General features: G+C 39.6%; 1 long non-coding RNA gene and 1 pseudogene across 1 annotated transcript; both read right to left on the reverse strand.

The window, feature by feature from the left end:
• Window positions 1-13,933: 13,933 nt before the first annotated feature.
• On the reverse strand, window positions 13,934-16,104 carry LOC122197801 (uncharacterized). Its single transcript, XR_006191485.2, has 5 exons — window positions 15,912-16,104; window positions 15,301-15,399; window positions 14,567-14,741; window positions 14,327-14,493; window positions 13,934-14,147 (listed from the first exon to the last, which is right to left on the reverse strand). It is a non-coding gene; the product is annotated as an uncharacterized LOC122197801 (long non-coding RNA).
• A 1,387-nt stretch (window positions 16,105-17,491) lies between these two features.
• On the reverse strand, window positions 17,492-18,599 carry LOC111899180 (oil body-associated protein 1A-like; annotated as a pseudogene).
• Between the last annotated feature and the right edge of the window lie 2,356 nt (window positions 18,600-20,955).

Genomic DNA, 20,955 nt, shown 5'->3' on the forward strand with positions numbered 1-20,955 from the left:
CAGCAGGCGAATAATGCGCTGTCACAAACTTCCACCAGTCCTTCGCTCCCAAGCGAAGCTGGTTCAGCGCGAACCGTACCTTCAAATGCTCAGGAGACGAGCAAGTGAAGAAACACCCCTCAATATCAGATATCCACCTCATGGCTGCCACCGGATCCTGAGTACCATCAAACTCTGGTGGTTTTGTGTTGCTGAACTCACGGAACAGCAACGCATCCCCACCCTGCGGCCTCGCAGCAGCAATCGCTGCGGTAGCCGCTGCAGCAGCAGCCTCAGAAAGAGCAGCATAACGCTCATCAAACGTCTCAATCAAGGTGGTCTTTATAGACCCAAACATTTCCGGTATCTCTGCCCTGATGGCCGCAGCCACCTCCTCCTGAATGATCCGGCGGATCTCCTCCTCACTGGTACCACTGCTCTCGGGCATCAAACGTGTCCTCACCATGATCTACCTCTGGAATACAACATACGATAGATTAGAATCCACACGAGTATGCTCACACTCGACAACTCTTTTCTCCTTGATTCTTGGCATTCCAAAGATTCTGACTTAGGCTGCACACTGCTCCGGTGCTTCCAGTAGTACGGGCCCAATACTACTGTCCGCACCGCACCAGAATACACTCCAAGTCCTTCTCTTTGGATCCCAGGTCTCAAGTACTTTATCATGCATAGACTACTCCCTAATAGATTTCTCATAAGTCCCTTGCTGCTACCTACTCACTCTCAAGCATCTCATTGCAGCTCACCCCTCTCTAGGCTAAGGCATCACACATCAGGCCACTCTAGTCCTAATAGCAATACCTAGCCTACTCTAGCGTGCGGATACATCATATCAATATCAATATCACATAATATATATAAAGGTATTTTTGGAAAATCACCGTTCGGGCGCTGACTGATCGTACACACATCTCTTGCTCTGCGTTTTTCGAAAATCTTTTACTCTTTTTGAAAATACATCTCAAATCCTCAGTTTGAGTTCAAATACGCCCGAAGGTGTACTCGAATCCCTCAAACCAAGGCTCTGATACCAACTTGTAACGCTGAAAATTTTAAAATTATTTTTCACAATTTATAAAAAGCATTTCTCTCTTAATTTCATAAAACATCAAATTTCAAATTCCAAAAATGTATCATACAAATCCCAAGATCACGTAATTATATCGAATTCCTCTATGTGTGTACAGATCAAGCCGGCGCCTTCCCACGGTCATCGCTAGTACCTGAAACAACAACACTAACACTGTAAGCACAAAGCTTAGTGAGTTCCCCAAAATACCACACATAAAACACATATTAGCCACTCGAGGCCATAACTCTATGGGTCCGTGCACCCAACTCTGTGAACCCTCAGGTTCTAACTCTAGGAACCTTCCGGTTCCAACTCTATAAGCATGCACAACATAGATCACATAGACATCATGTAGTACAACACATAGCATACACATAACATACACATACTCTATCACATGACTCTGGTTACCTACTCAAGGTAAAGTATAGTGAGAAAACTCACCTCGCGTGTCTCAGTATCTCACGATCTTTGGAAATCCCTCGTACTCGATCCTCCGAGCTCTACTCCTCCTATAACATCACAAGACTCTAATTAACACTTTTATCTCTAAGGTTGACTATTCCTAAGAAGTCAACACAGGTCAACGGTCAACGGTCAACGGTCAACTTTGACCGGACTCGGCGAGTGCCCGCGGCAACTCGGCGAGTCTAGACGTTCTCACCAACTCTCTAGGATTCCCTTTCTACACGTCGAGTACTCCCCTGACTCGACGAGTTCCACCTGGAAGAATCGCGGGACCACCCCGACTCAACTCGCCGAGTCTCAAGAACGACTCGGCGAGTCCCAGCTCGACTCAGATCACATGACAATCCTCTCTAACTCGCCCTGACTCACTGGGTCAACTCCTGACTCGTCTGGACCACTCTCTGGCCGGTCCAAGGAAATCTTCAAGCTACTCGCCGAGTCTGCTCATCGGACTCGGCGAGTCCAATCCATGCAATCACTCAAACTTGCTTCTAAGGTCAGATCTACTCCAACAATTCATAGATCTGGCCCTCCTAGACTGATTCATCACGTAAAGTCCTAGCCTTGATGCATTAACAACCTCTATATGCCTAATTATGAAGAATCTTCAACAAATCTCACTACACAAGGTCATGACCTCCATTGTTCTCTATAAAGCTTGAGGAATGAGACTTTCTGGACCTCTATGGATCCAGATCCGAAGTCTCATCACTAGCATGGGACTATATGGCCATCGAATCAACTCAACAAGGCCACAAGAAACCCTAAAATCGGCTATACTTCACAAAACAGGAGATGAGTCGAAATTATACCTTTAGATTAAAGGGTCAAGCTTCCAATCCACCAAATAGCAGCCCCCTTCGCCTTCTCTTGGCTAGAGCCTCCTTCTTCTTTGCTAAACAACACACAAATGTCAAGAAATGCCTCCTTTCACTCTCAAATCGCTAAAGCACTTTTAGGGTTTCTCTCTATGGACTGATGGATGCAAATGACGGCCATAAGGCCATTTAAATAGGTCCCAAACCCGAGAAATTAGGGTTTCATTAAACAGCGTGGACTCGCCGAGTCCATATTCTGGACTCGCCGAGTCCGAACGAATCCCGCGTCCAGAATCGCGACCCTACTCGGCGAGTCTGAGCTCCAACTCGCCGAGTCCCTTCTCAAAACTCAAAATATTAAAACAATAAAATACCTGGAGATCCGGGCTGATACATTTCACATACTTGGAGAGATTTGGGAGATATTTCACATACTTGGAGAGATTTGGATTCTAAAACTACATGGCTCATTAGGAACTCATGTTTTACACTTAGATTTGTTAGCATAATTCTCACAATATTCCTTGCTTACTTGAGGATGAAATTTCCTAGCCAAAAAGGCTAATTGTGACATCATCCCCCCATTAGAAGGAATTTCGTCCCAAAATTCTTTCAAAAGATAGGGTCATGAATGCGGAAATAGGTGAGGGTACTCTTGAGTTATTTGGTCTTTGCATTCCCAAGTGAATATCGGTTCATGCCTAGTGTTCCCTTGAACTGTCACCATCGGGATGTGACTTTGTTTGGTGTGCCTAACTTTTCTATCCATAGTTTCGATAGGCTGATCAACTATTAGGAGGTTCTAGTCCACTATATCTTGTCTAGTGGGACTGGAATGGTTTTGTCTCACAAACACTTCCTAGATTCGACACATGGAACACAGGACGTACGTTACTAAGCTTGGAGGGTAGTTGGAGTTTGTAGGTTACCAGACCGATCCGTGCGAGGACCTCGAATGGTCTGGTGCATCGGGGTTTTAGTTTACCTTCCTTTCAAATCGAGTCATCCTTCCCTCAGGGAAGATCTTTAAGAATACCCTGATCCCTTACTTAGGATTCTAAGGCTTTAACCTGCTATTTGCATAGCTCTTTTGTCGGCTTTACAGTGTTTGGGGTCGTGTTCAGGTTTGGACTATCCTTTTTGTTGTTTCTTGAATAATCTTGGGTCTAGAGAGTGTGCTATTGGGCGTGTGTCCTCTTGCCAGTTGGGTGTCACTTTTCACATCTTGACAGAGGACGATCTGCATTTCCAGCCACGTAGGGCCTCGAAGAATGCAACTCCTATGCTTAGGTGGCAGTTGTTATATAAATACCTGATTATAGGCAGGTGGGATTTCTAGAGTTTTGGTGGTCTAAAACTTATGAGTGCCGAACACATGGACGATAAAAATGCACGAAACTAGGTTCTTAGGTCAATCGGAGGCTATGGGTTATCGGGCCCTTTCTTGGCGAGGCCTTTTGAATGGTCTTTTAGGGATCGGGATCATTGTGTCCTAGAAGTAGAGTTTTCTGGGCCTTAATAGTTGGTACTATGGTCACCAAGGTTGAGTTTGCGTGATGTAGTTGACCTCATGAGTCTTAGATTATCTTGGGAGTTTTCTCCTTAGGGTTTTTCCAACCTAATGGTAGGTCGGCCTTTGCCAGTTCTTTTATGGTGGTTGAGCGAACCTCTGATTCGAGGTAGGGAGTATCGATCCTTGAGGATGGGTTTGTTTGGTTTACTTGTATTCAGTGGTGCTTATGGGAAATTTTGTCTTTCTCTCTTATGGGTTAGACAGGTGCTTCCTGTGGTTAGGGACTGGGTCTGATTTTTTCTTTACATAATATGCTGATCTTATGATCAGACACTATTTGTTCTTGTGGCCATGCCAAGTGGTATCGGGTGTTTGGTTATTTGGGTGTTTCCAAGAGTCGAGGTGATTCTATCTCTGCTTAACACATGGTTGAGGTTTCCAAAGGGATTTGGGAATCTCTAGAGGAAGGTTACAAGCCTCTCGGATTCCCTCGATGCCTTTTGCTTCTTGATTTTCCATCTTTATTGGGCTATGGAGGGGCGTGGTATTTCTTACACCAGAACTTAGGCTTCTGGTTTCTAAGGTTTCGTCGTTACCGGCTGAAAGAGTTTAGTTATCTGGTTGAGTATGAAGAAAGTCTATTTGCAGGGCTCGAGGTTTGTAAGGTGAGAATCAAGCTTGTCTGTGTCTATTGATGACATTTGACTCCTTGTTTTTACATCGATTTGAGGAGTATTGGTTGCTAGGAATGACAGGGTGTTTTATGTTCATGTTCTTATCATTTCTAGTTTTATTTTCGTTGTTATCATTGGATTTATCTTGTTTCTGCTTGTTAGGTGTTTTAGCGACAGAATGGTGCTGCTATAAGTCAAGGGGATTTGAAATCCAAATTCCGCTAGGTCTTTCTACTTTAGATAGATGTGACCTAACCGCACATACTTAGGAGTTTTAGAAGGTAACTGTCTGTGGGGTTCTGTCCTAATCAACATTCAGACCAAGGACATGAAAATGATGCGGGATCGCATGTTCTTAGTTTATGGAATCCTAACTATATGTGATACTAACGTTCATATGGAACCATCATGGTCCATTCATAAGGATTCTCTATCTTCTCCGTGATTTACGTATCTGCTCAAATAGGGAAATAGTTTCTGATTATGTTTTTCAATTTGCAAGACCTTTTTTGTGAAAATTCGTTACATAAAGTTTATCGTGGAACGTACAAAAAACTGTGGTAGGGTTCCTTGTCGCCTTTTCCTATCTAGTTGCCGACTCCTTCGTTATTCGACTCTGTTGGACAATCTCTCTTGAAATGTCTTGTTGCACCTCACTAGTGACAAACTGGACTTACTTCTAGGTTAAGGGTTGGGGTGACGTATGGGGCTGGAGCCCTATAGTAGCGGGAGGTGTGTCCCATCTTGTTGCACCTTTTGTAACGAAATGTCTGGCAATCTCCCCATTGATGGTACTTGCACTTGTTGCAGGGTGGATTGTTCCCAAGGTATGATCATCTCGATGTGGGAGGAGTAGGGTTAGTAGGGGTAGGGACTGATCCCGCTTGTTGTCTTTTAGCAAGCCTCTGAGTCGAACTGCCTCCTTTTTCGTTCCTGAACTTTCGTTTCTTGTTCTTAGGTTTAGGTTTTTGAGTGCATTTGTGAGTTTTCTTTCGTTGGTTTCCTTGGTTGTTGCTATGGTTGAAATTACCGACACTGCTTCCAACTTTGTTTGTGTCGTTGGCACTAAAGTATGCCATGGCGACTGTAACGACAGTTGTTACGGTGGCTTGGAAAGTGCAGAAGTCTATTCGTAGGACCAGTGCACTGTCGTGGTACTGGTTATCTTCATGAGAAGACATGACTCTGTTGCACATGAAAGGTGAGCTCGTAAGTACTCGCAGTTAGTTTCAAGTAAGTTTACTCGTATAATCTTAACATACTGATGTTAATTGTGTCAACCTACATCCCCATGATGCAATTATGGTAGATAGTGGGAACATGTATCGTCTAACATAAAGTCTGTCAAAATAGCACATAGCTAGCAATGTAGTTAACAGATTTGGTTGTATGGATTATTGGAGGGTGTACTCCTCTTGGTTTACTACTACTGGTTGCGATTAAGGGCATTACGGACCTAAGGCGAGTAGTGGGGTGATCCTCTTTTGTCGCACAAAGTGCTTGGCCATTCCACTTATTTTATGAGTGCCCTTTTTGTGTTCCTTACACTACTAAGGCTGTCTTTGCCTTGATTGCTATGAGTTGTGGTCTCCAAATGATCACTGCCTAGTTTTCTGATCTTACTTGTGGGTATCGTAAGGCATTTGGAATGGCGTTCTTGTCACTCGTGGGGGATCGGATTTACATTCCCATATATCAGGCTTTGCTTATGGTCTCCATTACTCCATGACAGAGGGATGGAAACCGGTAGTCACTTTAGGTTACTTGTGGCCCAAACAGAGGTGGTTCTTGATTTGTGAGGGTGTTGGATATCGGAGTTTGGTGCACGTCGATTGTGGATCGGGGTGTCTTTCGTGGAGATGCGTCCTGACCCGGGTAGGAGTCAATTACTCAACTTGTTTTTTCGTGGCTATCGTTTTGTTTCTAGGTATGTTCATTCCAGGGGTACCTATATGGGGTGTTCATGTATCTGGGAAGAAAGAGATGAAAGGGTCTCTGATCTACTATCAATTGGGTAGAGCTTCACCAAGGGTTTCCTTGGCGCTTCTATCCTTACTGGGTTCTTAGTCGGAATCCTCCCTTTCACAATTAATCTCTTGGTGCTCCTTAGGATCCACTCATGGGTTTTCTTCTCGGGCTTCTTTTGGTCTCTCCTTGCCCCATTCGCAAATCACCGTGGCAGGGTAGTAGGAGTCTTGGTGGAGGAATTTCAACTATGTCGTTTGTGCAAGAGTCATGGGACGAGATATACGGGGATAGTTTAGTTGTGGAAGGGGTTTATAGTATCCTAAAATACTCCTATAGTATTTTAAACTTGATGTTCGATTCTAATATTCTCTTGTGTGCATAGTTGTTAGGTTTTAGGTTTGTTGCAACACCACCATCACTCCCAAGCACATGTTGGTCATATCTCAAATAAATATAGTTGATCAGGCTATATTTATCCCAGATATGATTACATAACTGCCCAGGTTTGACTGTAGTGTTCAACCTTTAGTTACTTATGGTTTCTTCTCGTTATGATATTGGGTTAGTAATTATGAATACTTTAATAAAATACTTTTCTTCTTAGAGTATACTTTTAGGCAGAGTGTGTTTTAATCCCATTGTATTTATAGTTGTATATCTTGTATGGCTAGATATACCATTTCACTATAAACAATGCTCTGATACCAATCTGTCACACCCCCGGACCAGACGGCGGAAACGTCCGGAGGCGGGTGACTTCATTGTGCAGTATCATAACAGTTGGATATACATGAAACAAAGCCATCCCACCATCATACATTGAGATAACAAACTAACATTGTTTACATATTACATTTGTTCTTCAAATTACATAAAAGAGACATAAGCAGAAAAATTCCAAACTACAGCTAAATAGTCATGCATCCGCGTCCCTTATTACCTGCTTACTAGATCCCAGAGAATAGAAGTCATTTTGAAAAGCGTCAAATATAGAGTTTGTGAGTTCATAAACATTTTTGTATAAAATCGTTTACACTTGTTTAGAATCGTTCTTATTGTACTTTCATAAAATCTGATATTTTCTATGAAATTGTTTGAAGTCTTGCCTTGAAAATCATGGATACACGTGTGCATGTCATTACTTTTGTTCATCCTTATGAGGAGTGATTTTGAAAAGCAGTGTAATTTGTACAAGCGAGTTATGTCCGAGAATAGTTTCCAGAAAAATCCCTTATTTTCAAAAAGAGAATATGGTTGAAAATCTTGTTCCTCTTATCAAATAAAATTGAATGTGCGTTCTAGTTTATCGTTATCGAAATCGTAGAAAATCATTTTCTCCAAAACATCCTATATTTTCTGCTTTAAAATATTCGTAAGTTCTATTTCCAACTATGTGTATGTGTGGGTTAATTTATCGTTTTCAAAATCTCTTACAACGTTTTCCCTAGAGTCCTACGCTTTTTAACTTGCAAAATAGTAGTATTATGTGTCTATACAACATGGAAATTGTGGACTTCCTACGCGATGAAAAAGGATAGAAAACGCAACAAATGCGGACCATCACCTATCATGTGTAGGACAGTCGACACAACGTGCCAAAATTTATTTATGAGGTTTTCTTTACATAAATTTCTAGGTGACATAACATATTCTAGCGAGTCTTTATAACCATACTAATCTGAAGGAGTGCCTGTTTTGGCGTTTCTCAAGCGCCCTTGGTTTGGAAAAGACATTTGTCACCCAAGACTGGTCTGTCTAGCTGTAGCAAACAGCGAAGGTGCAGGGTGTCAACCCCGTAGAGATCTATACACAAATTCCCGCTCTCCATCCAGGAGGCTCTAGCTATAACTCCTTACGGGACTTTAGACGTACACTAATATTTTTATGTTTAGGTACTTTTGAGATTTGTCTGACTAGAATATTAACAACCTTTTGAGCAATCGTTAGAGATCCATTATTTGTTAGATAAATAATGAATTTCATACTTATTGAATGGAAATATCGTTCTCGTTCCATATCATTGATTGTGCTCGTTAACTGGGTGCTCGTGTTCGTTCCTTTTCGTTTATTGAAAAATAAGTCATTTTAGTCAAGAGAAAAACTGTCAAGTTATAATTTGTATAAATTTATAACTGTCGGTTATGACACGCATTTTCTGTTTTATGACATATAGAACATTACTTATGTTCCTAAAGGTTTTACGACAGCAGTTTATGACATGCACACATTTTTATCATGAAAAACTCTATTTTCGTATATTGTCCTTGATAAAGCTATTTATATTAGATTATTTATAAATAACCCAACTAAACAGTTGATCTGGTAAAAGTCATGAGCATGAATTAATACTCCAAGATAACCTTTATATTTATGTTTGACCAACAGTGATTTCAAAACATTATTATTTTCATATTTTTAATCACTTCCCAAAATATTTATCTAACAACTTGTTTAAGTGAAGCTTGAAGCAATTCCTCATTGTTGTTGTAAAAATTAATGACTTATACTTGGTGTATACTAGTTCTTGTTTCTAAACATATTTTGTGAAAAATAATCCAAACTCTTGAGACTTAACCAAAAATCTCGAGTTTTTGCACTAAGAGTAAGGAATTTCATACTTAAGTACGTGTAATATGGCATGCATACACAATAAGCAATTTGATCATTATTTACACACGACTTTGACTTGTACTCTCCCCCAAAACAATAAAAACTTGGAAAAAGTGGGGTATGAAGCTCACCTTGAGTTGGTTGAGGAGTTGTTTAGAGTTATGGAGGGAAGATCTCAAGCTTAAACTTTTGGCTAAGATGAGGAACTCCTCTGGGAAGAACGTTGTCCTAAGGTTGATTATCACATATTATTATGAGTAAAATAATATGGATTCATCTTGAAGATTATATAAAATCTTAGATGAGTGGAGAACTTACTTTAGAAAACTCCAGGGAAGATTTGAGAATTTTGCTTCCAGCAAGATCCTTAACTTTGCTCCTGGGAGGAGTATTTGAGAGAAAATGAGAGTGTTCTTAGGAGTTTACTGAATATGATATGAGGAGGTGAGAGAGTAGTTCACGTTTTCAATAAGGGAAGATAAGGAGTGATTTGACATTTGCTTGGAGTACTGGTGGGTAATGTCTATCACTAAGGGTTAATGCATAGATTACTGGGATTTGCATGGGAAATGAAGAATTTACATCAAATCAAACCCTTATCCTCTTAGAATCCCTTCATAAAAATCTTGGGCATTATGTTATATAAATATGTTTAAAATAATTAATTTTGGCATATAATGGTGGTTTAAGGGGTCTAAGATATGAAAAATATGAGTTTGGTGCGATTTCCGACGTCAAAGTGCCTTAAAATGATGAAAAAGTCCGAAAATGACAAAAATCCGGAGTGGAGGGGTGAAATCCGGAGCCACAACATGAATTTCGAAGCTCCTTGCGAGGGTCTGAATGGGGTAGGCAAGGAGTTCCGGAGGCGCTCTTCAAGGTTTCGGAGTCATGCGAGCGAAGTTTAGTCCGACCAGCAGTCTTCTGGAGCGAGGCGTGGCAAAAGCAAGACCTTCTGGAGCGAAGTTCCGAAGCCAGAAGGGGGTTCCCAAGTGAGTGTTCCGGATGAGAGGCTTCCGAGGTGCGATTCCTCTTGACTTCCTTAGCAGATATTCCGGACTAAGAGGGTTCCGGACCAAGAGGTTCAGGACCAAGAGGGTCCTGTTGGGGTTTCCTCTTCCGGTTTTGAGCTGTTTTCGACTGAGTAAGGTACTTAGAGAGATTTGAGATACATGGAGAGATTTTGGAGAGATTTCACATACTTGGAGAGATTTGGGAGAGATTTCACATACTTGGAGAGATTTGGGAGAGATTCAATATACTTGGAGGGATTTCACATATTTGGATAGATTTGGGAGAGATTTCACATAGTTGGAGAGATTTGGGAGAGATTCAATATACTTGGAGAGATTTGGGAGATATTTCACATATTTGGAGAAATTTGGGAGATTTTTTCACATACTTGGAGAGATTTGGATTCTAACACTACATGGCTCATTAGGAACTCATGTTTTACACTTAGATTTGTTAGCACAAGTCTCACAATAGTCCTTGCTTACTTTAGGACAAAAGTTCCTAGCCAAAAAGGTTAGTTGTGACACTAAGAAGTATAATTTTAAAATATAATAGTATTTTTATAAAAAGTATACGTACTTGCATACATACTAGAAACAATGTCATAATAAGAACCATATAAAAAGTATTTAGATAAGTTAAACACTACGATTAAGTCTAGACAGTTATGTAATCATATATGGGATAAATATAGCCTGATCAACTATATTTATATGAGATATGACTAACATGTGTTTAGGAATGGTTGTGGTGGGCAACGAATCTAAAACTTACCAACCCTATATACCAAGAAACTCTAGAATCAAACATCAAGTATAAAATACTATAGGAGTACTTTAGAATACTATAGAGTCATACACTTAAAACCTTCATGTATTTCTCATATCTCCATTCTTGCACTAACGTCATGGCAGGATTCCATTTCCATATGCCCGGAGACCCCTATTTCCCTAACCAGGGAAATGGTGGATGGATCGAAGACGATCCCGAAGAGGATCCAAAGGAAGAGGAAAAAGAAGATGAGGAAGAGGAAGAGAAGGATTCAGACACATAGTCCAAAGTCATTAATCCACTTTATGTCGCCCGAGTTCCCGCACATCGTCTAGGCTACTAGGGACACATGCCCCGTTGGGCAGAGGACCTGAAGAGGTGGAGCAGGCAGCAACACCAGCGTTCTCCATAGGACATGGAGCGAGGTTTCTATAACCTCAGTCATGGAGAACCGGCAAATAGGGCCCTCCGTGTTATGGTTCAGCGGATCGCATATCTCGGAGATCAGACCAGGGTGTCGGCGAATCAGATCATGGAACTGGGGCCGCTGTTGAGGCCACTGACGCACGAGCTTGACGAATAGAGCGGGACTACCCTCAAACATGTCATATTATTGAACGCCTCCAGGAATACCTCACCACCGCTCAAGCAAAAATGAGGGAGTACCAGGAGAGGCACTCGACCCTCGAGGAGAGGGTGATCGCAGCTCAGCATCAGATAGTAGAGATGCAGGCCTCCATGTCTTCATCCCATGGCTCACAAGAGACTACCCGCCGTGAGTATGGATTATACTACTCACGTTTTTGTGATCGATTATATTTACGAGTAAGCATTGGTGCTACTCTTTCTTGTAGACCTTCTTAAAGGTCAATTTTCATGAAACCATGTACTAAAACTATATTATCAATGAAATAGGCATTTGTTTTATTTCATTAAGTGTGGTTGTTAAATTCATAAATCGTTATGAAAATTGTTTACTTGTTATGGTAGATCTCTATTTATGAATTGACTACAAGTTACAATAAAAACGGAACATAGTACAGGGATAACTAAAATATTTTATGACACCTGAATTTTACTCATTACTGAAGACTTATCATCATTCCATCATTGAAATTCATGGCAGAAAATGCCACCACAGAAATATTACAGGCGCTTCAACAGTACATCAACGCCACCGCCACCACCACCGCCTCCACAAATGGACTCTGCAGTGTTCCGGGCTGCTGTAACAGCCATGGCGGCTACCGTCGTGGCCTAAATCAGCAGTAATGGAAATGGAAGTGGAAATGAGACTAAAAGATCCAATTAAGGCAAAAACCAAGGGCACCAGCGAATGTGCTCCTACAAAGAATTCATGAACTGCAAGCCCATGACCTATCATGGCGATGACGGGGTCGTTATTCAGACAAGATGGTTTGAGAAAACCGAGTCCATCTTTGAAATCTATGCCTGCCCAGACGAATTCAAAGTCAAATACACAGCGTGTACGTTCGCTGACTCGACTTGTCGTGGTGGAACGACCACGTAAAAACTATGACCCTAACTGTGGGAAACGCCATGAGTTGGGAGGACCTAAAAGTTATGATGCTCGAGGAATATTGTCTAAGGAGCGAGATGCAGATGTTGGAACAAGAACTGAGGGAACACTCCATGAAGAGCTCCGATATTGCCACCTACACTGCTCAATTTAACGAACTGGCAACTCTGTGCCCGTGAATGGTCACCCCAGAGGCCATGAAAGTGGAGCGTTACATTTTGGGACTATCCCCTCAGATCTAGGGAATGTTCGTATCCGCCAACCCAAGCACCTTCGACAGTGCCAAGTGTTTGGCACAAACTCTTGTCGGCTAGGGAGTTCGTCAAGGCATCATAACCCCCACGCCCGAACAACCAAAAGGGGGTGATAACAAGAGGAAGTTTTGGAACAAAAAGAATGGCCAATCCGCTCAAGACCCAACCATGAAACAACAAAATATGGCCACCCATGCCATCACCGCCCCTACTGCCCCTACACCAGCCAAGCAATATGATGGGACTCTTCCAAAATGCGACAAGTGCAACTACCATCACCATAGAGTCTGTCAAGAAATGAAATGTAACACTTGAAATAGGAAGGAGCATACTGCTCGTTTCTACAAAGCTCCGTCACAACAAACAACCCAAGCCGCTAATGCTGGAGTGAGTCGCACTTGCTACGGATGCAGTGAGACGGGGAATTTCAAGAGAGATTGCCCAAAGGTGCAAAATAGAAATGGCGGAGGCATGGGAAGGGTTTTAGCAATGAGACATGAGGAGGCTATGAGGGATCCGAACGTTTTTACTAATACGTTCCTCTTAAATAACTCATACACATGCATACTTTTCGATAGTGGTGAGGAGAAACGTTTCGTGAACCAGCAGTTTTAACACTTACTTAAACTGAAACCCCAATCGTTAAATGAAACATTCACCGTAGAAATGGCCAATGGAAAAACAGAAAGCACTAAAGATATATACACAGGTTGCACTCTAACTCTAAACAACCATTTCTTCCAAATCAACCTAATGCTGGTCACAATAAGAAGTTTCGACGTTATCATTGGCATGGATAACTACTAGAAAAATAGCCTTTAATGACGCGCAATGCATGTCGTAAAATGCTTAGATGACGTGCAAATGCATGTCAAGGAAGGCCCTGTCATAACGAGAGACGACACGCTTTTGCGCGTCGTCTATAGACGACGCACGTTTACGACGTACATTTATGACACACATTTACGATGCACAATACGTATCAAGGAAGCCCCTGTCATAAAGGAAGAGGACACATATTTTCGTGTCGTAACCTTACGACACACGTTTATGACACACATTGCATATCATTAAAGCCCCTGTCATAAATGAAGATGACACGCATTTGCGTGTCATAAACTTCAGCAACCATTTACGATATACATTTATGAAGTGTCTTTACGATACTCATTTACGCATAATACAAAAATATGGAAACAAATATATACCAAAACAATCAGTTTCATCTAATAACGTCATGTCAAAAAATTGTAATACATTTGTATTAAGGGGATCTGATTGTATATTGTTATTAAGAGGTTTTCCCTAACTATATAACCTATTACTACATTGCTATTAAGGTATATCTTGTTTAAGATATCTTGTAAAAAACAAATCCTCCATGTCAAAAAATTGGTTGTTCTCCACCGGGTGTAGATGGCAAATAATGACTTGAAAATTAGCTGAAACCAAAAAACTTTTATTAATCACACAATCAACAACCTTTAGAAGTACATCATAATGCATATATATACTAACAGATGTGATATAATATATACTATCCTATAAAAGGAAAAATAGCAAAAAACAATTTAAGGAATAGATTGCCAATGATAATGAATAATAAAGAAATGCCTCTTACTAGATGCAAGTGATAATCTTGTAGCATGCTGTCAAGCCAAAGGTTTATTGAAAAATTACTTTGTCAATACATTGTTCCCCATTTTCATCTATATGATTGGCAGATAAAACTTTCTGCACTTGAAGGTTTCCTTGATCTAGTAGTAGCATTTCTTTTGTCTCAATGAACTTCAGTAATCAGAAAACGTTCATTAGATCTAAACTAAAAATGAAATTCTCACTAAAAGGTAGAATCTTTTACCTGTTGGAAAAGCACCTATCCATATATAAAGCATCATGCATCTTCTGAGTTATGCATAATGCACCCCAAGTTAACTTGATTACAGCTGAGAACTCGTAGTTTTCAGAGCTGAGAACTCATTTACAGCTGCAACCACTGCTAGTCCGAGTTTTATTGCATCCTCATTGCTCGGTGCCTATAAATTTCATTTATATTTATTTATTATTATTAATTTTTTTACAATTTAATTTAAGAAGTATAATTTACAAAAGGATCCAGCCCCCATATATCCAAAAACACATACCCTTTCATAGTTAAAAGGTGTTTTTTCAAGCTTGGGATCTGATTCAATTTTGTTTGCTAAATGCTTTAGCACCACATTTCCATAGTCTTGAAAAGATATGTAAATACCACAACATATGAATACATTCAAACCTCATGACATATATAACTAACAATCACTATGCACCATGTAAATCTACAGTCTACATACCATCCTTTCAAATCTACAGGATTTTGATCTTTTTTTTAATCTAAGCTCAATAACAACATATAGCTGATGCAAGTTTGTACAACAGCTTCACCTACAAATGAAGTCAAGAAAGTAAAGCAGCACTATGACTATACAAATCTTCACACATATACATATATTACTATAATAATGGATACATTATACATACCATGTGAAAACTAAAAATCACAAATAGGTAATAACTTTAATTTATCAAAAAAAAAGAATTTTATAAGTAACTTACTAGACTTAGACCGTGGTACAAAGAGCCATGGTGCTCCATCACATCTATTCTTCCTTTACTCTCTAATGCTGAAAAAAATACTACTGGCATCCCTGCCACCTGTCAAATCAAAAATCAAATATTTCAAACCAAAATTTCTCCATTAATACCTTCTTTTAATTATAAAATATCACCAAAAATAGACCATGAGCACACTTAAAGTTAAGATTAACAAATAGAAGAAAGATGCATTCCAGATTCTAAAACCAGAATTAGAAGTGGAGCTTGATAAAAACTCTCACTTTTATCCACGAATGGGAATAGATAAAACCAAGCTTTTGACACCTACATAAACTCAATACATCTGGTGAAGCACAAGCCAAAGAGTTCATTTTAAAAATTTTAACTGTTGGAATTTGTGATTGTAGAGTCAATTTGGTGAAGCACAAGCCAGGGAGTTCATTTTCCTTTCTAAGTTGTTCTTTAAGCTTTTCATTAAATTATACAATGCTTCTAACCAGTTGAAGATCCAAGGTACTCAGTAATCTCTCAACACTTAAACCTGAGATTCATGAGAAACAACAAATATAACTACTACAATCAACTTCTAAAGCGATAAGCTAAAAGCACACCTTTACTGTTAGTAGATTGAAAAGTTGGATCAACGATATGCCTGTAATTATCAAACTCCTTCTCTATTCCAACTGGTAATCTCTTTGGCATCACCTCCTCCAGTTTCTTCCTACAGAGTTCATGAGTGGGGGAAGTGTGTATGATTATTTGCACAAACAAAAGGGGACATTTAAGCTTCCATACGTGTTCAACTAGTTTTGTTTTTACCTCTTCTGTCCCATGTTCATTTTCATCACCTGATCACGTTTCTTTATTGAAGTTATCTAGAACAAAGACCTGCACTTGTTCTATTCTTGTATCCGTGTTTATTTACACTTGAAAGTCTTGATACAAATAAATTTTCCAAAAGTGTTTTGGTTACCTGTTCTTCCTTTCCTCTCCCCAGTTTTCTGTCCATGTTGCTTTGTTGCTATCACAAAGATTACATGTTACACTTAGAGCATACCATTGTGAGATTTAGCTTTTTAGCATTTTAGGATGACGAGCTTTGTGGGGAATAAGCTGTCGAAACATATACAAAGTGGCCCACCATTATGGTTAAATTTTGTGTATATTTTTATTTTAGTCCCTTAATTTCATATTAATTAAAAGGATCCAAAAGAGAATTTTGAAAATCTCATTGTTCTTTTAAGTTTCATGTCACATGAAAAGAGAATGAATAATATATAAAAGGATATGTAGTCATGAGTTAGGCTAGATGAAAATTGAAATGTCTCAATTAACCTGTTATATTTACTTTTAAAAAACTAACTTTAAAATTTTCAAAATCTTATTGACTAGCTGAAATGGTGTTGACACGTATATTGAAGAGAAACCAAGGAAATACATATATATACTTTGTACGTGTGTGTGTGTGTTGAGGAATAGTTGAAATGAAAAAACTTACATGCCAACTACCAATTGCTCTACATAAGAAAAAAAGTGAACTTAGTGCCCCTGATGGGTTCACTTTCACCTGCAAACCATACAAACATAAGTAAGTTTCTACTTCAAATCAAATAAAAAGTCAAAACCAAACAAAAGCAGATGCATACCATTGCACAGAGACCTCGAAAAGCATCCTGCTTTTCAATATTATCCTGAATCTTGTTAACATTAAGAAATTTAAGTATTGTCAAATGATGTTTTAAGTAAAATATTTAAGAAAAAGGAAATGAGGTTGAAGTTGTAAAAATTTGTGACTTACATGGCTAAAGAAAGACGCCATGCTTGCATGAAATGCTCCATGTGAGGTGATACAAGCTGAGGACAAACTGATGCAAGTCTACCCAAGGTGATTGCACTATTTTCAATCAGTGACTTATTAATCCCTTCACAAATAACACCAAAAAATACTAGATGATTCTAATAATAAATAAATAAATAAATAAATAAAGGACATTTGACATTTATAAAAAGGATAACTGATATTTGTCGCCATACCAGTTGCTTAGCAGCAACCTCAAGTAACTCAGCTAGGCGAGGGCGCAAATGAGTTGGACAAACCTAATAAAAAAACATCAAAAATATTTAATATATATCTAACATAAATCATTGTTAACAACTAAGTATAATGAAATTGGATGACTATATTCCCAAATTAATGTTCCAAGGTCTCAAAGTAATGTAAATCGATATCTCGTACAATAGTTTTGAGTCCAACTCCATCAGCGTTTGGTTTTGGGTGAATTCCTTGGGATAAACCGTCCATATACACTCTGTTATCCCTTTCTTTTTGGAACAAAACACCATAGCAAGACTCCAAACATGTAATAATAATTGATTGATAGAATTTCTACATAAGTTGCAGGTGATCAAAAATGGTGGAAATCAGGAAATGTAAATTACACCTTTTGCGAGATTAAGGTAAGTTGGCCATCACGATTTAGAGCCATCATCACCTGCAGGACACCTATGGGATGTTAATCACCTCTATCCACCTGCCAAAAGTGAATCGTCTTCCCGTGAGTTTTCGCTACTTTCTCCAGATCTTGCAGTTCAACCGGATCAAGGACTCCAGGAAGGAAAAGGACACCACTCTTCACCTCATAATCATGGATGTGCCAAATCGGCTTTTCTGAATCCAGCAAGGTTAAGAATATATTTTTTGTTACAATGTATTCAACTTCGGTTAATCAAGCGTCGATGTCTGGACGATCGTAGATGAAGCACTATCTCATTTCCTCATTTTGATGGCGACGGAGACGGCGACATGGATGGAAGGGAGATATCAGAGAACAAAATAGAGAGACGGGGGAAGGGAGAGAAGAGATTTGAATGAGTGTTTTGAGTGTTTAAAAAAGCCCTAGAAATTGTCCCTGTGATTTTGAGATAAGAAACGCGCATTTGAGTAAAAATTATAAAGCGGCGTTGGTAGAGGACGCGCATTTAAAGATAAAATCGCCCTCCGTGTTTGTAAATTTTTTTATTGGACACTAATTTTAAGGCACACACAGAAATGTGTATCGTAAATTAGTGCATGTCATTGATTGTGCGTCATTAAAGGGTTGTTTTCTAGTAGTGGATTGGTTAAGTCCTCAGCATGCCGATATCATGTGTTACGAAAAGGTCGTTTGCATTAACCTACCAAATAGCGAAACCCTCGTTATTTATAGCGACAAACCCAACACAAATCTACAAATCATCTCTAGCATCAAGGCTCAAAAGTATCTACACAAGGAATGCCATGCCTTTTTAGCCCACGTCATGGATGAAAAACAAGAAGTGAGAGACATCAACATATTCCCGAAGTCTGTAACTATCCCGATATATTCCCAGAAGACCTTATAGGAATACCCCCCGTATGCCAAGTCGAGCCCAGAATCGACTTAATTACTAAAGCCACCCCGATATCCAAGGTATATCAGACGATTCAGAATCCTTTCCAGAATCGACCCGGTAGCTTACAAACCTCAACTACCACAAGAACTCAATAACGTACACCCCACCTTCCACGTGTCCAACCTAAAGAAGTGTCTGTCCGACGAGACTCTTGTAATCCCACTCGATGAAATCAAGGTAAATAAGATTCTACACTTTGTAGAGGATCCCCTGGAAATCATGGACATGGAGGTCAAAAGGACGAAACAAAGCCGCATACCCATAGTGCAGGTCTGTTAGAACGCCAAGCGATGACCCAAATTCACCTGGGAACGAGAAGATCAAAAGAAACAAAAGTACCCACATATTTTCCTTGTTCATGATTACCCACCCCAGAACTAATTTCAGGATGAAATTCCCTCTAACGGGGGGATGATGTGACAATTGCCAACTTTGGATCCAACAAAAGTCAAACGAACCAACAAGAGTCAAGTAAAGTCAACAAGTCAACAGATTAGGACTCAGAACATTTAGGATTTCGGTGAATGGACTCAGAACATTTAGGATTTCGGTGAGTGCACCTAGACCGAAATCACCATGTGATCTCGGTTGTTCCATGGACTGAAATCACTAGGTGATCTCGGTGGTGCTAGGCCAAAATCACATGTGATTTTGGTGGTTTTAGAAGGGATTTCAGTGGGAAAGAAGAGAAAAGAGGGTTGAATTTGTGACTTGATGTTTCATCCTTTTCCAATACATAATATTACCCAACATGTATCCAGGCATTTGTCAAACAAATAACAAAGAAAATATCTCAACACCCTTCCTTACTTAACTTGACTGAGATCATCCCCAAACCTGTGACAACCCAAAAATTATTCCATCGTTATAACCTGTTTCCGTTAATAGAATATTCTATTTTATTAAGATTCCGTTAATATTGGGGTAGAAAAACCAATAAATGTTTTATTTTATTTTATGTTATTAATGTCGTAATGAAATAAATAAAAACACGTTAATTACACTCCCGTTTAGTTGGAAAAAGTTTTTAAGTACGACCATTTAATCGGGTAAAAATTTAAGCCTCGTTAAACGTTAGTATCGGGTAGAATTCCACCGTGTCTCAAACTTAAACCATATATAAAGTTGAGGTAACTTCAATTTGAAGCTTTTCACCCTCTTTCTACTCTCTCTCTACAATTCCAAGCTTTTGATCCAATAATCACCCCATTTCAAGCTCCAATTTGGTAAGATATCCATCCTAACTCTTAGATTATCATGCTTAGCTTGCAATTTCGTGTCAAAATCATCCAAAAGGACCATAATCATGTGTTTACTGCCCTGGAACATCCTTGGGCCGCAAACACACATAGATGGCGTTTTTGAGCCTCAAAACCCTTCCAAACCACATTTGGAACTTAGATATGACTTAGGGGCTTGCAATACCGGACTTGGAACACCTAAACCTTATCATTTGAGGGGTAAACAAGAGTTTACGGCCCAAGCACATGCTTAGACCGTAAACTCCATTTCATAAGCCGTAAACCCCTTTAAAGGTGTTAAAATGCCCCTTAAGCACCTCCTAACCCTTGGAATAAAGTCTAGAACCATCCAACAATGTGTTAGGGACCTTATACATGCAAGAAGAGTTCACGGCCGTAAACCCCCCAAGGAATGGTTCCTAGGCCGTAAACTCCTATAAGGTGGTCAATTGGCCTCCTAACTTCCTTCCATGGCTTGTAACTTGCACTATAAACGCTTGCAATTGACCTAGGAACACCAAAGCACATTAATATTGGGTACATAAGAGTTTACGACCGTAAACTCCTAGTTTACTGCCGTAAACTCCTCAAATGGTCCCTATGATGTTCAAATTCCATTCTAATGCCTTAAAACCAAGCCTAGCATTACCCCACAAGAGTTGTAAGATCATTAAGCACCCAAGAACACCCCACCATGAGTTTACGGCCGTAAACTCATGGGGAGTTGGTCATTTTGGCCGAAAACTCCATAAGGAGTTTACTCTTGAAGAGCAAACTCCATATCCAAGTCATACAAACCCTTAGATGCTACTCGGGTCACTCCTAGCACTTGAAATGAAATATTTTCGCGTCTCAGAGTGTATTGTCTTATCTAATTAGTGGTTCAAAGTCTAATTAGATACAATTATATATATATATATATATATATATATATCTTCATATTACATAGGAACCTCGCGCATTCTCAAGCCCCAAACTAACA

The sequence above is a fragment of the Lactuca sativa genome, chromosome 4 (assembly GCF_002870075.4).
Source record: "Lactuca sativa cultivar Salinas chromosome 4, Lsat_Salinas_v11, whole genome shotgun sequence".
NCBI lineage: Eukaryota > Viridiplantae > Streptophyta > Magnoliopsida > Asterales > Asteraceae > Lactuca > Lactuca sativa.